Source organism: Apodemus sylvaticus, chromosome 1, assembly GCF_947179515.1.
Source record: "Apodemus sylvaticus chromosome 1, mApoSyl1.1, whole genome shotgun sequence".
NCBI lineage: Eukaryota > Metazoa > Chordata > Mammalia > Rodentia > Muridae > Apodemus > Apodemus sylvaticus.
The window spans coordinates 172,381,212-172,404,011 of NC_067472.1; the positions used below are offsets into that span (position 1 = coordinate 172,381,212).

The 22,800-nt window shown below is 39.8% G+C and overlaps 1 pseudogene; it reads right to left on the reverse strand.

The window, feature by feature from the left end:
• Positions 1-5,078: 5,078 nt before the first annotated feature.
• LOC127693704 (zinc finger protein 264-like) overlaps positions 5,079-22,800 on the reverse strand; it is a 76,217-nt pseudogene continuing 58,495 nt past the window's right edge.

The window sequence follows — 22,800 nt, forward strand, 5'->3', positions numbered from 1 at the left end:
TTGGATTGTTTAGATCATTTATCTGATCCTGATTTAACTTTGGTACCTGGTATAAATATAGAAAATTGTCCATTTCATCTAGATTTTCCACTGTTATTGAGTATAGGCTTTTGTAGTAGGATCTGATGGCTTATTGGATTTCCTCCAATATGCTTCCCTTTTCATTTCTGATTTTGCTGATTTGGATACTGTCTCTATGCCCTTTGGTTAGTTTGGCTAAGGGTTTATCTGTCTTGTTGATTTTCTCAAAGAACCAGTTCCTGGCATGGTTGATTCTTTGTATCGTTCTTTTTGTTTCTACTTGGTTGATTTCAGACCTGAGTTTGATTATGTTCTGTTGTCCTCTTGAGTATATTTGCTTCTTTTTGTTTTAGAGTCTTTGGCTGTGCTGTTAAGCTGTTAGTGTATGCTCTTTCTATTTTCTTCTTGGAGACACTCAGAGCTTTGAGTTTTCCTTTTAGCACTACTTTCATTGTGTCCCATAAGTTTGGGTATGTGGTGCTTACATTTTCATTAAATTCTAGCAAGTCTTTAATCTCTTTCTTTATTTCTTCCTTGACCAAATTATCATTTAGCAGAATGCTATGCAGTTTCCATGTTGATGTGGGTTTTCTGTTTTTCTTTTTTTGTTTGTTTGTTTTTTGTTTTTATTGAAGACCAGCCTTAGTCTGTGGTGATATGAAAAGGTACATGGAATTTTTTCAGTCTTTTTATATCTGCTGAGATCTATTTTGTGACCGAGTATATGGTCAGTTTTGGAGAAGGTACCATGAGATGTTGACACTAAGGTATATTATTTTGTTTTAGGATAAAATGTTCTATAGATATCTGTTAAATTCATTTGGTTCATAACTTCTGATAGTTTCACTCTTTCTCTGTTTAATTTGAGTTTCCCTGATCTGTCCATTGATTAGAATGGGGTGTTGAAATCTTCCACTATTATTGTGTAATGTGTGCTTTGTGTTTTAGTGAAGTTTCATTTATGAATTTGGATGCCTTGCATTTGGAACATATATGTTCAGAATTGAGAGGTCATCTTGCTAGGTTTTTCCTTTGATGAGTATGCAATGTCATTCTTTGTCTTTTTTGATTACTTTATTTTGGAAGTCTTTTTTTTTCACAATTGGAATGGCTACACCAGCTTGTTTCTTGGAATCATTTGCTTGGAAAATTGTTTTCCACCCTTTTATTCTGAGGTAGTGTCTGTCTTTGCCACTGAAGTGGAATTCTTGTATGCAGCAAAATGTTGAGTCCTGTTTACATATACAGTCTGTTAGTCTATGTTTTTTATTTGGGAATTGAATCCATTGATATCAAGAGATATTAAGAAAAAGTGATTGCTGTTTCCTGTTATTCTGTTGTTACAGGTGGAACTATGTTTATGTGTCTATCTTCTTTTTGGTTTATTAAAAGAAGATTTTCTTGCTTTTTCTATGGTGTAATTTCCCTCCTTGTGTTGGAGCTTTCATTTATTATCCTTTGTAGGGCTGGATTTGTGGAAAGTCACTGTGTAAATTTGTTTTCATCATGCAAAACCTTGTTTTTCCAAGCTATGATAATCAAGAATTTTCCTGGGTATTGTAGCCTGGGCTGGTATATTTGTTCTTTTAAGATCTCTACAACATCTGCCAAAGATTTCAACTTTTATAATCTCTGGCAAGCAGTCTGGTCTAATTCTGATAATTATGCTCTTATATGTTACTTGATCTTTTCCCCTTACTGCTTTTAATATATTTTCTTTGTTCTGTGCATTTGGTGTTTTGATTGTTATATGAAGGAAGGAATTTCTTTTCTCTTCAAATCTATTTGGAATTCTGTATGCTTTTGGTATGTCTGTGGGTATTTCTTTCTTTGGGTTAGGGAAGATTTCTTATATAAATTTGTTTAAGATATTTACTGGCACTTTATTTTAAGAATCATCACTCACTTCTATACCTATTATCCTTAGATTTGGTCTTCTAGTTGTGTCCTGGATTTCCTGCATGTTTGGGGTTGGAAGCTTTCTGCATTTGACATTTTCTTTGACTGTTGTGTCAATGTTTTCTATGGTATCTTCTGCACCTGAGATTCTCTCTTCTATTTCTTGTATATTCTTGGTGATGCTTGCATGTGTGACTCATGATATCTTTCTTAGGTTTTCTTTCTCCAGAGTTGTATCCCTTTGTGATTTCTTGATTGTTTCTACTTCCATTTTTAGATGCTGGATGATTTTGTTCAATTCCTGTTCCTGTTTGGTTGTGCTTTCCTGTGATTCTTTAAAGGATTTTTGTGTTTACTTTTTAAGATTTTTGTGTCTACCTGTTTATCTGTATTCCACTGTATTTCCTTAAGGGAGTTATTTATATCCTCCTTAAAGTCCTCCATCAGCATCATGAGATATGATTTTTAATCCAAATATTGCTTTTCCAATGTGCTTAATAAAAAGAGGTTAAGGTACACAGTTTACATGCAATGTGAAGGGAATCCAGTTGCTGAAAAAGTAATTTCAAAAAGTGTTCCCTGACAGCATTACCTGCTTGAACCAGTTCAACTGTGCTTGTTTAAAACCACATCTCAGATGGGCTTGTTGCCTGTTTATAATCTCTCACTCAAGGAAAAGTTGAGTATCTCATTTAGATATACAGTCATTCCCTCAGCCATTTTCACACAATTCTGTCCTAATTGGATATGGCTATGTGGTCCCAAGGAGGGGCTAGAGAATAGGTTATGGAAGACTAGGAAAAGGGTTCATCATCTGAACAGCCATGGGAGGCCATATTCTAGTTAGGATGAAGACTTTCCTTTGAGCATGCTATGTTTTGACCCAGTGTTCTGTTGGCATCATATCACCCAGCCTCTCTATGTACACCCAATAAGATTGAGAGAAAATTTGAAGGAATCAAACTTGTTTTTTTGGGGGGTGGAGAAATAGTGAAGCAGTAAGTATAGTAGTGACTCTTACAGAGTACTTGGGATCAATTCTGAACACTCACATGGCTTCCCCAAAATATCTGCGACTTTAGTCCCATGGGATCTGATTTCCTCCTCTGGTCTCTGTGGGTACTGAATTTTTGTGAAGCACACACATAGGTTTAGGCAAATATTCATATTCATATAATAAAAATGAAATAAAATCTTGAGTCCATACACTAATCTTGGAAGGGGTAGATGTTGCTTATCTCCCCTCCCCTGGTGAAAATTATTGCAAAAGAGGAACATGGAGGGGTAAGTTAGAAGGGTAGTGTTTTAGGGTCTTATTGCTGTGGAAAGACACCATGACCAAGACAACTCTTATAATGGAAAACATTTCATTGGGGCTGGCTTACAATCTCAATGGTTCAGTCTATTATCATCATGGTGCAAAGCAGGGCAGCATCCAGGTAGATGCGAGGCTAGAGGAACCAAAAGATCCACATCTTAATCTGGAGGCTTCCAGGAGTCTCAGAGACTAGCAGGAAGAGATTTGCTGCTCCCCACCCTCTGCACAGTGTCATACTTCCTCCAACAAGACAACACCTACTCCATCAATGCCACACTTCCTAATAGTGCCACTCCCTGAGCCAAACATATTCAAACCAGAAAGGGTTTATCATACACATATATGAATCTATTTCCTTGTATATTTATATGCAATTTTCAAGATTAAAGAAACATTAAAAACAGTGCTCATGGTATTGTGTAACCTTGGAATATTATAGCTGTGTCATCAGGCAAATTTTTGTCCTAATTTTCTGTGGAGCCACCATATTGATTTCCATTTTTGCTGTACAGATTTATACTGACACCAGCAATGGAGAACTATTCACTTGCTCCCTGTCCTCAGCAGCATGAACCCTTACTTATTTTATTGATCTTAGTCATTCTGCAACTTGTAAGATAGAATTCCAGAGTCATTTTGATTTGCTTTTTCCAAATGTCTAAGAATGTGCTACATTCCTTTCAGTTCTTATTAGCAATTTGATAATATTCTGTTGAAAAATCTGTCTAGACATGTACTACACGTTAAATTAGATTATTTGGCTTGTTGGTTATCTACTTTATTGAGTTGATTAAATATTGTAGATATTGGCCCTCTGTCAGATGTGTGCTTAGTGAATCTTTCCCATTCTGTTGGTTGCCATTTTGTCTTTTTGATGCAGTCCTTTGTCTTATAAGATTGTACTTTGTCTGGTTGCCAGCATGTACATGGTGTCTACCAGCCATCCATAGCTCCCTTTGTAACTAACTTCTTTGGTGTCTTAGTGTACAGGGAGTGTACATACAAACATGCAGGCCAAACAGTCACACACACACACACACACACACACACACACACATACACACATACATACACACACACACACACACACACACACACACACACACACACATAAAGAACAAGAATGAGTGAGGGGCAGAGGGATGGTGGAAAGAGAGATAGAGAGAGGGGGAGAGAGACAGAGAAAGAGAGAGAGAGAGAGAGAGAGAGAGAGAGAGAGAGAGAGAGAGAGAGAGAGAGAGAGAGAGATCCAAAAGACTGTTGGAATTTGCAAGAGTGCAGATACTTAGGAAAAATATGGGTCCTTCTTGCCTTACATATGAAGTATCTCATGGCTCAAGTGACCCTGTTCAGCCTAAAGGGTACTGGTCTCAAGAATACCATCTTAGGACACAAAAAAGTATGTAATACACATTTACAGGCTTTTCTCAGCTAACTCCACAACACCAAGTGAATATTCAAGACACAGGAAAGGGCTAAAGCTTCTAAAACACCAGCCTCACTCCAAATAAGCTGAGGATTCGATATTATGGCATCCAATAAGTTTGGCAGGGAGGTCTGAAGAGACTTTTGTTTTCATTATTGTCTGCACGTGCTTTGTAAAACAAGCCCTGAGATAACATGACAAGGTAAACTTGGAGGGAGATGTAGCTCAAGATTTCCTGTGTGAATGTAAAACAAGATCCTACCCCCACCCCATTCCTGGAGCTCTTTCCTGGGTGAATTTTCAGAGGTGAAATAAGGCTGGGTCTGCTGCTGAGGTTGCTCTTCAGATGACAATGTATTTTGTGATAGGAATAGGTTTGTTTGTTGTTTGTTTGTTTGTTTGTTTCTTTTACAGTCAAGACTCTTGTGGAGCTTCTCTTTGGCATAGATTATCAGATCCTGAAGAAGACATTTCCTGTGATAAAAGAATTCCCTCATTGGTTATATTCAAGCAATCTTTCACCAAAAGGAGTTCACTGAGGTTAACTGAGGTATGTGTGGTTGTCAATGGTCTTCCCTCCTCTGTCACACTGGGAGGGCTGCTGTTACTGTGCATCCTTTGATGGTGACTAAGAGAGGAGCTTCAGCTGAAGGCCTTCCCACATTCACCATACTCATAGGGCTTTTCCCAGTATGGATGAGCAAGTGCTGAATGAGGTTCATGATCCAGCAGACTGTCTTCCCACACTCAATACATTCAAATGACTTTTCCCCACTAAGATCTCGCTTGTGCCTCTTTTTTTTAATTCGATATATATTTTTATTTACATTTCAAATGATTTCCCTTTTTCTAGACCCCCCACTCCCCGAAAGTCCCATCTGCCCCCTTCCCTCCACCTGTTTTGCCACCCAATCCTTCCCACTTCCCTGTTCTGGTTTTACCCTATACTGCTTCACTGAGTCTTTCCAGAACAAGGGGCCACTCCTCCATTCTTCTTGTACCTCATTTGATGTGTGGATTATGTTTTGGGTATTCCAGTTTTCTAGGTTAGTATCCACTTATTAGTGAGTGCATACCATGATTCATCTTTTGAGTCTGGGTTACCTCACTTAGTATGATGTTCTCCAGCTCCATCCATTTGCCTAATAATTTCATGAATTCATTGTTTCTAATGGCTGAATAGTACTCCATTGTGTATATATACCACATTTTCTGCATCCACTCTTCTGTTGAGGGATACCTGGTTTGTTTCCAGCTTCTGGCAATTATAAATAGGGCTGCTATGAACATAGTGGAGCATGTATCTTTACTACATGCTGGGGAATCTTCTGGGTATATGCCCAGGAGTGGTATGGCAGGATCTTCTGGAAGTGAGGTGCCCAGTTTTCTGAGGAACCACCAGACTGATTTCCAGAGTGGTTGTACCAATTTGCAACCCCACCAGCAGTGGAGGAGTGTTCCTCTTTCCCCACATCCTTGCCAACACCTGCTGTCTCCTGAATTTTTAATCTTAGCCATTCTGACTGGTGTAAGGTGAAATCTCAGGGTTGTTTTGATTTGCATTTCCCTAATGGCTAATGAAGTTGAGCATTTTTTAAGATGCTTCTCCAACATCCGAAGTTCTTCAGGTGAAAATTCTTTGTTTAACTCTGTACTCCATTTTTAATAGGGTTATTTGGTTTTCTGGAATCTACCTTCTTGAGTTCTTTTTATATATTGGATATTAGCCCTCTATCTGATGTAGGTTTGGTTAAGACCTTTTCCCAATTTGTTGGTTGCCAATTTGTCCTTTTGATGGTGTCCTTTACCTTACAGAAACTTTGTAATTTTATGAGGTCCCATTTGTCAATTCTTGATCTTAGAGCATATGCTATTGGTGATCTGTTCAGAAACTTCCCTCCCCTGTACCGATGTACTCAAGGGTCTTCCCAAGTTTCTTTTCTATTAGCTTCAGAGTGTCTGGCTTTATGTGTAGGTCCTTGATCCATTTGGAGTTGAGTTTAGTACAAGGAGACAAGGATGGATCAATTCACATTGTTCTGCAAGCTGACCTCCAGTTGAATGAGCACCATTTGTTGAAAAGGTTATTTTTTCCATTGGATGTCTTCAGTCCCTTTGTAGAGGATCAAGTGGCCATAGGTGTGTGGTTTCATTTCTGGATCTTCAATCCTGTTCTATTGATCTGCTTGCCTGTCACTGTAACAATACCATGCAGTTTTTAACACTATTGCTCTATAGTATTGCTTGAGGTCAAGGATACTGATACCCCAGGATTTCTTTTCTTTTTGAGAATAGTTTTAGCTATCCTGGATTTTTTGTTATTCCAGATGAATTTGAGGATTACTCTTTATAACTCTGTTAAGAATTGAGTTGGGATTTTGATAGGTATTGCGTTGAATCTGTATATTGCTTTTGGCAAAATGGCCAAAGAGACTTTTTAGAATTTAATGAAAATGAAGGCACAACATACCCAAATCTTTGGGACACAATGAAAACAGTGCTAAGAGGAAACCTCACAGCCCTGAGTGCCTCCAAAAAGAACATGGAGAGAGCATACACTAGCAACTTAATGACACACCTGAAAGCCCTGGAACAAAAAGAAGCCAATTCTCCCAGGAGGAGACAGGAAATCATCAAACTCAGGGCTCAAATCAATCAAGTGGAAACAAAGAGAACCATACAAAGAATCAACGAATCCAGGAGATGGTTCTTTGAGAAACTCAACAAAATAGATAATCCCTTAGCCAGACCTACCAAAAGGCACAGAGAAAGTATCCAAATTAACAAAATTAGAAATGAAAGGGGGGGATATAGCAACAGAAACTGAGGAAATCCAAAAAAATCATCAGATCCTACTACAAAAGCCTATACTCAACACAACTGGAGAATCTGGAGGAAATGCACAATTTCCTTGATTGATACCAAATACCAAAATTAAATTAGGACCAAATAGATCATCTAAACAGTCTTTTAACCCCTAAAGAAATAGAAGGGGTCATAGAAAGTCTTCCAACCAAAAAAAGCACAGGACCAGATGGTTTCAGTGCAGAATTCTATCAGACTTTCAAAGAAGACCTAGCACCAATACTCTTCAAACTATTCCACAAAATTGAAACAGAAGGAATACTACCCAATTCCTTCTACGAAGCCAGAATTACGCTGATACCAAAACCACGCACAGATCCAACAAAGAAAGAGAACTTCAGACCAATTTCCCTTATGAACTTTGATGCAAAAATACTCAATAAAATTCTTGCCCACTGAATCCAAGAACACATCAAAAGAATCATGCACCATGATCAAGTAGGCTTTATCCCAGGGATGCAGGGTTTGTTCAATACTGGGAAATCCATCAATGCAATCACTACATCAATGCACTACATAAACAAACTCAAAGAAAAAAAAACCCATGGTCATTTCATTGGATGCAGAAAAACATTTGACAAAATTCAGCATCCTTTCATGCTTAAAGTCTTGGAAAGAACAGGAATTCAAGGCCCATACCTAAGCATAGTAAAAGCAATATACAGCAAACCAGTAGCCAGCATCAAACTAAATGGAGAGAAACTTGAAGCAATCCCACTAAAATCAGGGACTAGACAAGGCTTCCCCCTTTCTCCTTATCTTTTCAATATTGTACTTGAGGTACTAGCTTGGGCAATTCGACAACATAAGGAGGTCAAAGGGATACAAATTGGAAAGGAAGAAGTCAAACTATCATTATTTGCAGATGATATGATAGTCTACCTAAGTGACCCCCCAAAAAAAAAAACTCCACTAGAGAACTCCTACAGCTGATAAACAACTTCAGCAAAGTTGCAGGTTATAAAATCAACTCAAGCAAATCAGTAGCCTTCCTATACTCAAAGGATAAGCATGCTGAGAAAGAAATTAGAGAAATGACCCCCTTCACAATAGCCCCAAAGAGTATAAAGTACCTTGGGGTGACTCTTATCAAACATGTGAAAGATCTGTGTGACAAGAACTTCAAGACTATGAAGAAGGAAATGGAAGAAGACCTCAAAAATGGAAAAACCTCCCATGCTCATGGATCGGCAGGATTAATATAGTTAAAATGGCCATTTTGCTAAAATCTCTTGTGCCTCTTAAGACTTGGCATGAGCACAAAATCCTTCCCATACTTATACCAGTCATATGGCTTCTCGCCAGTCTGGATGCTGAAGTATCTGAGGAGACCTTTCTGATTGCTGAAGGCTTTCGCACACCACTCTGTACTCAAACGGTTTCTCTCTGATGTGGGCGCTTTCTATGCAAGATGAATGCAGAACAGTGGGTGAGGGCTTTACCACACGCTCTGCACACATATACTTCTCTCTGGTGTGAATGCACTGGTGTCTCCTGAGGTAATACCTGTGATTGAAGGCTTTGCTGTGCTCAAGACACTCTTTAAAAGGCTTCCCCAGAGTGTGGACCACATAGTGTTGGATCAGGGCACTACTCTCAAGGAAGGATTTCCCACACTCACTGCACTCATGGGAATTCTCCCCAGTATAAGCCTGCTGGTGCCACAGGTGGTATGACCTATGTCTCAAGACCTGTCTGCGCTCAAAGCACTTGTATGGGTTCTCTCTCCCATTGATGATGACGTGTCTAAGGAAACCTCCCTGACTTCAAAAAACCTATCCACATTTGGTTCACCCAAGAGATTTTTCTCCAGTATTTCTTACTGTAATTCAGAACAAAATTGGAGCTCTGGGTGAAGTTTTTTTTCCATATTTGTCGCACTGGTAAGGTTGCTTTCCTACTGTGGATCCACTTGTGTTGGATGAGGGATGCCTTGTGGTTATAGTGCTTCATACTTTCCAGGCATTCGTAGGGCCTCTCTCCTGTGTGGATCATTTGGTGCTGGAGGAGATGAATACTCTTTATGAAGGTCTGTGTACATTCTGTACATTTAGGACTTTACTCCAGAGTGAATCATTTAATGTCCAGCCATGAGATGTTTCTTATTAAATACGTTCCCACATTCACTACATTTGACGATAGTTTCCTCTTCCTCCTCTCTGAGTTTTGGATTCACTTCCAGTGCTATCTCTACACCATGCTGTATAGCACTTGTTTTCCAGGGAGAATCTCCACCTAGGCCTCTTCCTTTTGTCTGAAGGGTCTTGTCTGAACTTCTGTTCGACCATCATGGCCTTTGCTTTGCAGCCACTGAAAGCTTCCTGGGGTTCATGGTATTAACTCTCCCCAGAATGAGGTTCCCTCAGACAGTTTTGGCTTACAAGAGTTAGCTCCTATGTTTTTATTTTTTCCACTGCCACTGAAAACATAATGCATAACAGGGACTGTTAGTAGGGACAGCATAGAAAGAAACAAAACTATTATGTTATTGAAAGCACATACTCAAGGAACTAAAAAAAAGTCCCTGCTATATTATTTCCAAAGCATAGGTGAGCAATTTTTTTCTTGGTTGTTGGAGTCCAAATTGTGAAAAGGAGATGCTGAGCAAGAGACAGGGTCAGGAGTTGAAGGAGGGACTTTCAGTTAGTTGTTTATCAATTACAGGCTGGCTGTAATTAAGGAGAGTGAGAGAGATACTTTGGAGTAAAATTCCTCTATGTGATACAACTATCACGGTCCTCATAGAAGACCTAAAATGTCTGCTGTGATAGAAAGCACACACAGAGAGCCTCAGCTATTGTTCATCATCCTAGGGAAAAACCTTCAAGTAAGGGTGGTGTCCAGAAGACCTTTCAAAATTCATCATGAATATCTATCATTAAAACTGGGAAGTGTACATTTTTTATGGAATAGGTAATTCATTTTCTTCCCACAAGGAAATACCATAGTAGAGATGATTCAGGGAACAGAAAGGCTTCAGAGAAAAAAAAAGCAAATTATATGGTTAAAAGGTTTGGCCTCTTCAGTGGGCATGGTGTTAGATGCCTTTAATCCCAGCTCTTGGGAGGAAGAGACAGGTAGATCTCTAGATCTGTGGACGTTTGAAACCAGTCTAGTCTATACAGTGAGTTCCAGGACAGCTAGAACTATATAATAGAGAAACCCTGTCTCAGGAAGCTGGTGGATGGAAGGTTTGGCTCAGGCAGGATACATGGAGATAAGGTTGAGAGTAAAGGTGCTGCTGGCCGTTCACTACAAATGATAATACTGCCTTTGGTAGAGGAAAGGGAAAACCACCTTCATAGTTATCTGGGCTTCACATATGTGCTACCCCACAAAAATACATTAGAAATACTTTTGTTTAAGCATTAATCATAAACGCCAACCAATATGCAGACGGTGCCTGGCTTTGATAGCCCCTAGAGGGATTAAAGTGACACTGAGGTCTTATACAGCAGATTATTCATAAAGAGGTGAAAATTCTTTTAGTATTTGAAAACTTTGATGAACCAAAAACGGTTGGAGAGGGTAGTATTAGAAGAGAATTGTGGATGGAAATTGGGAGAACTGAGAAAAGATACCTTTCCCTGTATGGAAGGAAATGTTCAGAATACATACTACATATGACCAATGTGGGACAACGGACTCTTATACCCTACTTCCTCTTGGGCTATACAGGTTCACTACAACTCTCAAGGCACTTGGTAAGCAAAGAGCAACAGAGATTTACATGAATAGTGCTCTGGCTCAGACACTCATGCTCAGACACTATGTGTCCTTCAATGGAACCAAACTGCCAATGACTGCAATCTATTTCCGGGGAAAGACTGGGTGCAGGTCACAGACAGATACTGATAAAAATCTTGCTCTTTTTGGCCACATAGCTCTGTAACATAGCCCAGTCCTGTGGACACCAGAAAGACTGAATACCTAGTTCTTTGAGTAGAACTCGTGTTCCTGGATGTGTATGAGATCTCTCTTCCTCTCTCAGTCTTTAGACAGCCTCAAGATTTTAGGACAACATTACAGCAACACAGGTGACAGAAGACTTGAGAGTCTTTGAACACCTTGTGGCACAGAGCTTTCAGCTGTCCATACAGACTCTGGAATGGGGACTACAAAGTTTCATGCTGCACCCCTGAGCCTAGAGCTTGACATGGCAGTTAATGCTGAGTCATACTTAATGTGGTTGTGTGAATAGCAGCATCCCCCATAGGCCTTTGGACACATGTCTTCAGCTGGCAGCACTGTTTAGGGAGCCTTAAAAGGTGTGCCTAATGCAGGAGGAAGCATATCACAGGGAACAGGCTTTGAGGATTTAAAAGACTTGAGCCATTCCCAGGGCACTCTCTGCTTTCTGACTGCGGTCCAAGACATGAGCTTCTCCAGCTGCCAGTCCTGCTGCATGTCCTCTCACTTCCCCACCATGATGAACTCTTTCCTCTCATGCATCATAAGGCAAATAAAGGTCTGCCTTGGTCATCAACTTTCTTTAATTTTTTACATATTTTAGATATCAGCCCTCTGTCAGATATGTGCTTAGTGAATATTTTTCCCATTCTGTTGGCTAACATTTTGTCATTTTGATGCAGCCCTTTGCCTTATTGATGCCTGAATTTCTGCCCTCTGTGAAGATTTTCCTTCACCTGTATCATTCAGGTTTGTCCCTCAGAAAGGTTGTATGCTGAATCTGTCCATTGCTTGGTGGTGCCTGTATAATGTGCAGAGCCATCAGTAAACCAGATTAGTATTCTCTTCTTCAGTCCCCTGATCAGAGCAAACACCCCATGAAGCTATAGGTGCATGCTTGATGGCAGATGGCACTGTAAGAGGTATAGAAATCATGGACATTTGAGTAACTACTTCATGTAACTTGCTTGTGACTTCATGACTTACTTTGCTCTTGCATGGTCACATATATACCACTTCCATTTGATAATATACTGTTGCTGAGTACCTCCCACTTTATGACTTGGAGGGTCTGAGATACCCCACTCATGATGGGTAGTTCAGGTCATATAGTAACTTGGTGTCCTATTATCAAACGTTCAGTATTCATGAAGGCCTAATTGTAGGTCAAGATCTGTTTTGCTAAGGGAAAATAGTTGTCTAGAGATGATGGTAGAGCTTTCCTCCAAAATCTCAAAGATCTCTTCTGTGATTCAACTACAGTGGCCTGCCAGAGGCTACAAACAGCATCTCTATCAACCTGACACCTTAAATACTATCATGTCTGCTGGATCATATGGTCCAAGTGCTAGAGAAGGAAGCACAACCACCTGTAGCTGTTGAAGAACGCACTCCTGTTCCAGGACCCACACAAAGCTAGAAGCTTTCTGAGTCTTTTGGTAAATAGTCCTGAGGAACACATGCAAGTGAGGAATGTGCTGTCTCAATCCGAATAGAACCAATAAATGTTGTGCTTTTTTCTTGGTGGTGGGAGGGGAAAGATGAAATAACTTAACTTACACCTTAGATGCAATATCTCAACATGCCCATACCTCTGGACTCCTAAGAATTTAACTGTGGTAGATGGACCTTGAATTTTTCGTTGGATTTATTTCTCATAATCTAATAAACCCATGTGTTATTAATGAGTCCAAAGTGGTTGCTACATCCTGCTCACTTGGTCCAATCAGCATAATGTCATTAATATACTGCCCCAATGTGATATTTTGTGGAAGAGTCATATGATCAAGTTCTCTTCCGACTGAGTTATGACACAGGGTAGGAGAGGTAGTATATCCTAGAGGCAAAATTGTAAAGGTATACTGTTGGCCTTAGCAACTGAAATCCAATTGATATTGGTGGACCTTATGATCAGGTACTGAGAAAAATGCATTTATGAGATCAATAGCTGCATACCATGTAGCAGGAGATGTGTTCATTTGCTCAACTAACAAAATTGCATTGGTACAGCAGCCGCAATCAGAATTACTACCTGATTTAGTTTTCTGCAGTCAATTGTCGTTCCCCCTGATCCATCTGTTTTCTGAACTGGCCACATAATAGAGTTAAAGGGAGATGTGGTTGGAACCATCACCCCTGCACCTTTCAACTACTTGATAGTGGCAGAAATTTCTGCAATTCCTCCAGGAATAACATACTCTTGTTTATTCACTATTTTCTGTGGCAGAGGCAACCTTAATGGCTTCCCTTTAGCCTTGCCAACCATAATAGCTGTCACACCACAGGTCAGGGAACCAATTTGAGAATTCTGCCAATTTGTGGGTTTATCTATTAGAATTTTACATTCTGGAACTGGGGAAATAGACACAGGATGTGTTCAGGGAACTATTGCACCTAAAAGGGAGTCAGATAATCAGCAAAATTTAAACCCCCCAAAATTGTAAAACAGTTCTTAGTGGAAATTTATTTAATAGCAAACAGGCTCCTTTTGATGACAGAGAAAAAATTAGAAGAATTATTATGAACCCTAAAAGTACAGGTTTATTTTAACAATTAGATCTGGCTGCAGGCTACTGCCATGCAGGATCCAGGTCTCCTTGCAGGCTACTGCCATGCAGGATTGGTGGGTGGTGGTCTGGACTTAGAGACAATAGACTCAGAGAAAAAGATATTTGAGTTGTAATTTCAGAGCTGCCTCAGTAGAGGTTTGTGAGAGGTCTTACAGGCCTCACTTACAGAGTTTGTGGCCAAAAAATATTTTTCACAGATTCATAGAGGTATGATTCAAAATATAGTTCAGATATAGACTTATTTTATGTAAGAAAAAAATATTGTCTTTGCTTCAACACAAGAAGCTAGGATCTTAAAATTTTCAGCATATGTTGTTCATAGAATTTTATAACAGGCCTTTGCTTTTTTTATTTTCTATATTCTTTGTTTACATTCCAAATGCTTTCTCTTTTCCAAGTTCCCCCCTCCCCATAAGTCCCATAAGCCCTCTTCTCTCTGCCCATTCTCAATAACCCCCTTCCCATTTCTCGGTCCTGGTACTCTGCTACAATTCTGGATCAAGCCTTCCCAGAACCGGGAACCTCTCCTTTCTTCTTCTTGGGGATGTTTTAATATGTTAATTGTGTCTTGAGTATTTAGAGCTTCTGGGCTTATTAATATCCATTTATGAGTGAGTGCATTTCATGGATATTCTTTTGTGATTGGGTTACCTCACTAAAGATCATATTTTCCAGATCCAACAATTTTCCTAAGAATTTCATGAATTCATTGTTTTTAATTGCTGAGTAGTATTCCATTGTGTAAATATAACACATTTTCTGTATCCATTCCTCCACTGAGGGACATTTGAGTTCTTTCCAACTTCTAGCTATTATAAATAAGGCTGCTATGAACATAGTGGAGTATGTGTCCTTATTGCATGCTGGGGAGTACTCTGGGTATATACCCAGGAGTCTTATAGCAGGGTCCTCCATAAGTGACATGCCTATTTTTTTTTTTTTTTTGAGGATATGCCAGACTGATTTCCAGAGTGGTCGTACCAGCTTGCAATCCCACCAGCAGTGGAGTGTTCCTCTTTCTACACATCCTTGCCAACATCTGCTGTCTCCTGAAATCTTAACCTTAGCCATTGTGACTGGTGTGCAGTGAAATCTCAGGGTTGTTTTGATTTGCATTTCCCTGATGACTTAGGATGTTGAACATTTCTTTAGGTGCTTCTCAGCTATTCGATATTCCTAAGGTGAAAATTCTTTGTTTAGCTTTGTACCCCATTTTTATTAGGTTTATTTGGATCCCTGGGGTCTAACTGCTTGAGTTCTTTGTATATATTGGATATTAGCCCGCTGTCGGATGTAGGGTTGTTGAAGATCTTTTCCCAGATTGTTGGTTGCTGTTTTGTCCTTTTGATTGTGTCCTTTGCCTTATAGAAACTTTGTAATTTTATGAGGTCCCATTTGTCAATTCTTGATCTTAGAGCATAAGCTATTGGTATTCAGTTCAGTGACTTCCCCCCCGCCCCCAGTGCCCAGGTCCTCAAGGGTCTTCTCCACTTTCCTTTCTATTAGTTTCAGTGTGTCTGGTTTTATGTGGAGGTCTTCGAATTGAGCTTAGCACAAGGACATAAGAATGAATTGATTTGCATTCTTCTGCATGCTAACCTCCAATTGAACCAGAACCATTTGTTGAAAAGGCTATCTTTTTTCACTGGATGTTTTCAGCTCTTTTGTCGAAGATCAAGTGACCATAGGTGTGTGGGTTCATTTATGGGTCTTCAATCCCATTCCATTTATCAAAACAACCCTGAGATTTCACCTCATGCCAGTCAGAATGGCCAAGATCAAAAACACAGGAGAAAACAGGTGCTGGCGAGGATGTGGAGAAAGAGGAGCACTCCTCCACTGCTGGTGGGGATGCAAATTGTTACAACTACTCTGCAAATCAGTCTGGAAGTTCCTTAGCAACCCAGGCTTGTCACTTCAGGAGGACCCTGGTATACCACTCCTGGGCATATACCCAGAGGATTCTCCAGCATTTAATAAGGATACATGTTCCACTATGTTCATAGAAGCCCTATTTATAATAGCCAGAAGCTGGAAAGAACCCAGGTGCCCATCAACTGAGGAATGGATACAAAATGTGTTATATATACCCAATGGAGTACTATTCAGCCATTATAAACAATGGATCAATGAAATTCTTAGACAAATGGATCGTGTGGAGAACTTCATACAAAGTGAGGTAACCCAATCTCAAAAAACCATCATGGTATGCACTCACTGATAAGCAGATATTAGCCTAGAAACTTGGATTACCCAAGTCATAATCCACATATCCAAAGATGTCCAAGAAAACAGAGGAGTGGCCCCTGGTTCTGGAAAGGATCAGTGCAGCAGTATAGGACAATACCAGAACAGGAAAGTGAGAAGGGGTAGATGGGGGAACAGGGTGAGGAAGAAGGGACTCAGTGAAACAGTATTCGGCAAAACCAGAACGGGGAAGTGGGAAGGGGTGAGTGGGAGGACAGGGGAAGAAAAGGGGGCTTACGGGACTTTCGGGGAGAATGGGGGGCTAGAAAAAGGGAAATCATTTGAAATGTAAATAAATTATATCGAATAAAAAATTAAAAAAAATAAAGAAAAAAAAGGTTGGTTGAATTACAGCAAAAATTAAAGTCTCAACCTCAGAGGTGTCAGCAATTAAAGTAAGGGCATTAATTGGCAAAGAATGGGATCCTATAACTTGGGATGGGGATGTGTGGGAATGACCCTGTTGAAATTGACAATTGTGAATCTTCTGATTTTCAAGGATTTGCTCCACCTGAAGAAGTAGTACTCTCAGCCCCAACCCTTGAAATAATGCCTTCGCCACTTGAGGAAATTAATCCCTCATGGCCTGATAAACCAGACTCAAGACAGAGCAGGCCCCTAGAGGGGAGGTTGAAGGTGTAGTCCATGAGGAAATACACTATACTAATAAGGAGCTTAATGAGTTTTAGAATCCATTCAAGCAGAAGTCTGGAGAATAAGCATGGGAATGGATTTTAAGGGTGTGGGATAATGGTGGAAGGAACATAAAATTAGAGCAGGCTGAGTTTATTGGCATGGGCCCTCTGAGTGGAGATTCTAGGTTTAATATGGAAGCTCCCACAGTTACAAAAGGTGTCAAAAGTTTGTTTGATTGGTTGACTGAAGTATTTATCAAAAGATGGCCTACTGAAAAGAAGCTGGAGATGCCTGATATCCCTTGGCTTAGTGTTGATAAAGGGATTTTAAGGCTTAGGGAAATTACAATGCTAGAGTGGATAAGTTGTGTAAAACCTAATCCTCCACAGTGGGAAGGTCTGGAAGATATGTCCTTCACCAGTCCTTTAAGATGCAAACTGGTGAGAGGGGCACCAGTATATTTAAAGAGTTTTGTTCTTGCCCTTTTCCTTGTGCCAGACCTTAGGGAGGGAGATGTTGCTGCTCAATTAGATGAATTAAATTCAATGGGTTTAATATGGCCCCGAGTTAACAAGGGCCATGTGGCAGCATTGAATAGCCAGAGACAAGGTGATAGTAGTTATTATAATGGACAGCATAGACAAAACAATGTTTATTTTTTAACAGTAATACATACCTTATTTTAATGATAGTAATTTTTTTCTTTATTGATATATATTTTATGTACATTTCAAATGATTTCCCCTTTTCTGGGTTCCCACTCCCCGCAAGTCCCATAAGCCCTCTTCCTTCTTCACCCCCCGTTCCTCCATCTACCCCTTCCTGCTCCCCTTTTAAGTTATTACCCTATACTGTTGTATTGAGTCTTTCCAGAACCAGCGGCCACTCCTCCATTCTTTTTGGACATCATTTAATATGTGGACTATGTCTTGGGTATTCAAAGTTTCTAGGCTAATAAACACTTATCAGTGAGTGCATACCATGATTGATCTTTTGAGACTATGTTACCTCACTTAGTATGATATTCTCTAGCTCCATCCATTTGTCTGAGAATTTCATGAATTCATTGTTTCTAATGGCTGAATAGTAGTCCATTGTTTAAATATACCACATTTTTTTTGTATCCATTCCTTCATTGAAGGACACCTGGGTTCTTTCCAGCTTCTGGCTACTACAAATAAGGCTGCTATGAACATAGTGGAGCATGTGTCCTTACTGCATGCTGAAGAACCATCTAGGTATATGTCCAGGAGTGGTATAGCAGGGTCCTCAGGAAGTGTCATGCCCAGGTTTCTGAGAAACCGCCAGAGTGATTTCCAAAGTGGTTGCACCATCTTGCAATCCCACCAGCAGTGGAGGAGTGTTCCCCTTTCTCCACATCTTTGCCAACACCTGCTGTCTCCTGAGTTTTGACCTTAGCCATTCTGACTGGTGTGAGGTGAAATATCAGGGTTGTTTTGATTTGCATTTCCCTAATGATTAATGATGTTTATCAATTCTTAAGGTGTTTCTCAGCACTCCGAAGCTCTTCATGTGAAAATTCTTTGTTTAGCTCCATACATCACTTTTTAATGGGGTTATTTGGTTCTCTGGGTTCTACCTTCTTGAGTTCTTTGTATATGTTAGATATTAGCCCTCTGTCGGATTTACGGTTGGTGAGGATCCTTTCCCAATCTGTTGGTTGACGTTTTGTCCTTTTGACAGTGTCCTTTGCCTTCCAGAAACTTTGTAGTTTTATGAGGTCCCATTTGTCAATTCTTGATCTTAGAGCGTAAGCTATTAGTGTTGTATTCAGGAACTTTCCCCCTGTGCCCATGTCCTCAAGGGTCTTTCCCAGTTTCTTTTCTATTAGTTTCAGTGTGTTAGGTTTTATGTGGAGGTCCTTGATCCATTTGAAGTTGAGCTTAGTACAAGGAGATAAAAATGGATCGATTCACATTCTTCTGCATGCTGACTTCCAATTGAACGAGTACCATTTGTTGTAAAGACTATCTTTTTTCCACTGGATGCTTTCAGCTCCTTTGTCGAAGATCAAATGACCATAGGTGTGTTGGTTCATTTCTGGGTCTTCAATCCTATTTCATTGATCTGCTTGCCTGACATTGTACCAATACCATGCAGTTTTTGTCACTATTACTCTGTAGTAAAGTTTGAGGTCTGGGATACTGAATCCCTCTGAAGTTGTTTTACTGTTGAGAATAATTTTAGCTATCCTGGGTTTTTTGTTATTCCAGATGAATTTGAGAATTGCTCTTTCTAGCTCTATGAAGAACTGGGTTGGGATTTTTATGGGCATAGCATCGAATCTGTAGATTGCCTTTGGCAAGATGGCCATTTTAACAATTTTAATCCTGCCAATCCACAAGCATGGAAGATTTTTCCATTTTTCTGAGATGTTCTTTGATTTCCTTTTTCAGAGATCTGAAGTTCTTGTCACATCGGTCATTCACTTGCTTGGTTAGAGTCATCCCAAGATACTTTATGCTGTTTTTGGCTATTTTGAGGGGTGTCATTTCCCTAATTTCTTTCTTTCTCAGTCTGCTTATCCTTTGAGTATATAAAGACTGATTTGCTTGCATTGATTTTGTAGCCCGGCACTATGCTGAAGTTGTTTATCAGCAGTAGGAGTTCTCTATTAGAGTTTTGGGTGTCACTTAAGAATGCTATCATATCATCTGCAAATAGTGTTACTTTGACTTCTTCCTTTTTAATTTGTATCCCTTTGACCTCCTTATGTTGTCTAATTGCTCTAGCTAGGACTTCAAGAACTATATTGAAAAGATATGGAGAGAGGGTGCAGCCTTGTCTAGTCCATGATTTTACTGGGATTGCTTCAAGTTTCTCTCTATTTAGTTTGATGTTGGCTACCGGTTTGCTTTATATTGCTTTTACTATGTTTAGATATGGGCCTTGACTTCCTGTCCTTTCCAAGAGTTTTAGCATGAAAGGGTGCTGAATTTTGCCAAGTTCTTTTTCAGCACCTAATGAAATGATCATGTGGTTTTTTTCTTTGAGTTTGTTTATGTAGTGGATAGCATTTATGGATTTCCTTATATTGAACCATCCCTGCATCCCTGGGATGAAGCCTACTTGATCATGGTGGATGATCATTTTGATGTGTTCTTGGATTCGGTGGGCAAGAATTTTATTGAGTATTTTATCATCGATATTCATAAGGTAAATTGGCCTGAAGTTCTCTTTCTTATTTGGATTTTTGTGTGGTTTTTGTATCAGCATAATAGTGGCTTCGTCGAAGGAGTTGTGTAGTGTTCCTTCTATTTCTATTTGCTGGAATAGTTTGAAGAGTATTGGTTTTATGTAGTCTTTGAAGTCTGATAGAATTCTGCAATGAAACCATCCAGCCCTGTGCTTTTCTTGGTCGGGAGCCTATCTATGACCCCTTCTATTTCTTTAGGGGTTATGGGTCTGTTTAGATGTTATACTTGATGCTGGTTTAATTTTGGTAATTGGTATCTGTATAAGAAAATGTCCATTTCCTCCAGATTCTCCAGTTGTGTTGAGTACAGGTTTTTGTAGTAGGATCTGATGATTTTTTTTAATTTCCTCGGTCTCTGTTGTAATATCTCTCTTTTCATTTCTAATTTAGTTAATTTGGATACGTTCTATGTGCCCTTTGGTTAGTCTGCCTAAGAGTTTATCTATCTTGTTGATTTTTTCAAAGAACCAGCTTTTGGTTTTGTTGATTCTTGTATCGTTCTTTTGGTTTTTACTTGATTGATTTCAGCCCTACGTTTGATGATTTCCTGCCTTCTTCTCCTCCTGGGTGAATTAGTTTCTTTTTCTTCCAGGGCTTTCAGTTGTTCCATTAATCTTCGAGTGTATGCTCTCTCGAATTTCTTTTTGGGGACACTCAACGCTATGTGTTTTCCTCTTAGCACAACTTTCATTGTGTCCCATAGATTTGTGTATGTTGTTTCTTCATTTTCGTTAAATTCTAAGAAATCTTTGATTTCTTTCTTGATTTCTTTCTTGACCAAGATATCATTGAGTAGAGTATTTTTCAGTTTCCATGTATATGTGTTCTTTCTGTTGTTTTTATTGTTATTAAAGACCACTTTTACTCCATAGAGATCTGATAGGAGGCATGGGATCATTTCAATCTTCTTATATTTGTTGAGGTCCGTCTTGTGATATACTATCTGATCGATTTTGGAGAAGGTACCATGAGGTGCTGAAAAAAAGGTATATTCTTTTGCTTTGGGATGAAAAGTTCTATATATATGTGCTTAGTGAATATCTTTCCCATCCTGTTGGCTGCTATTCTTTTTTTTTCTTTCTTATTTTTGTTAGTTTGTTTTTTGTTTGTTTTCTTTGAGACAGGGTCTTTCTGTATAGCCTAGGAACTCGCTCTGTAGACCAGGCTGGCGTTGAACTCAGAAATCTCCCTGCCTCTGCCTCCCAAGTGCTGAGATTAAAAGAGTGCACCACCACCGCCCGATGATCATTTTGTCCTTTTTATGCAGCCCTTTGCCTTATTGTGCCTGGATTTCTGCTCTGGTGAAGATTTTCCTTCACCTGTATCATTCAGGGTTGTCCCTCAGAGAGGTTGTATGCTGAAGCTGTCCATTGCTGGGTGGTGCCTGCATAATGTGCAGAGCCATCAGTAAACCAGATTAGTCTTCTCTTCTTCAGTCACCTGATCAGAGCGAACACCACATGAGGCTATAGGTGCATGCTTGACGGCAGATGGCATTGTAACAGGGATAGAAACCATGGATATTTGAGTTACTACTTCATGTAACTTGCTTGTACCTTCAGGACCTGCTTTGCTCTGGCATGATCACATTTATGCCACTTCCATTTGATAGTATACTGCTGCTGAGCACCTCCCACTTTATGACTTGGAGGGTCTGAGAGCCCCCACTCATGATGGGTAGTTCAGGTCACATAGTAATTTGGTGTCCTATTTTCAAATGTTCAATATCCATGAAGGCCTAATAGTAGGTCAATATCTGTTTTGCAAAGGGAAAATAGTTGTCTAGAGATGATAGTAGAGCTGTCCTCCAAAATCTCAAAGGTCTCTTCTGTGATTCATGTACACTGGCCGGCCGGAGGCTCTGAACAGCATGTCTATCTGCGTGACAGATCAAGTACTATCATGTCTCCTGGATCATATGGTACAAGTGGTAGAGAAGGCAGCACAACCACCTGTAACTTTTGAAGAATCCAGTCCTCTTCCAGGACCCACAAAAAATGAGCAGCTTTCTGAGACTTTTGGTAAATAGTCCTGAGGAACACATGCAAGTGAGGAAAGTGCTGTCTCAAGTCCGAATAGACACAATAAATGTTGTGCTTCTTTTGTAGGACCTCCTTTTGGGGAGAACCCCACTCCATTCTCCGGATAGCTTATACCCAATGAAACACGAGAGACCGACTTGATGCAAATGCATGAGGTAGTTTATTATCAGTGCTCTGGATCGACATGAATCTCACATAGGAGACAGGGGAGTCAACCCTGAGGCTCAAAAGTTAGGGGTTTATATAGGAAAAGTCAGGGAGGTTGTCAGGGGGGTTGGCACTTTTACACATGATTTGCTGATTCAAATATTGGCGGAGGATTCTGGCGCACAGGGAGGTTTTTTTGGGCATAAGTGCATATCGGGCCATCAGCAATTTAGGAGGGTGGTTTATTTTGTTAGCAGGAAGATCACTTTGATATTAGTAAACTGAATCCAAGGGACAGGAGACAGGAGACTCCAGTCCAGATAGTGTATGACCCATAGGAATTTCCCCAGTCATGCCCCTTATCTTTTATGGCCGGTCTGTTTGTGGAATGGCTCAACCACAACCTTGCTTTAAGCTTGTCCGGTGTGCCCCGGCTCTTGTCTGCTTGCTGCCTCAACTATGGATTCTGAAAAGTACCAACTCCTTTCATTTCCCTTCTTTTT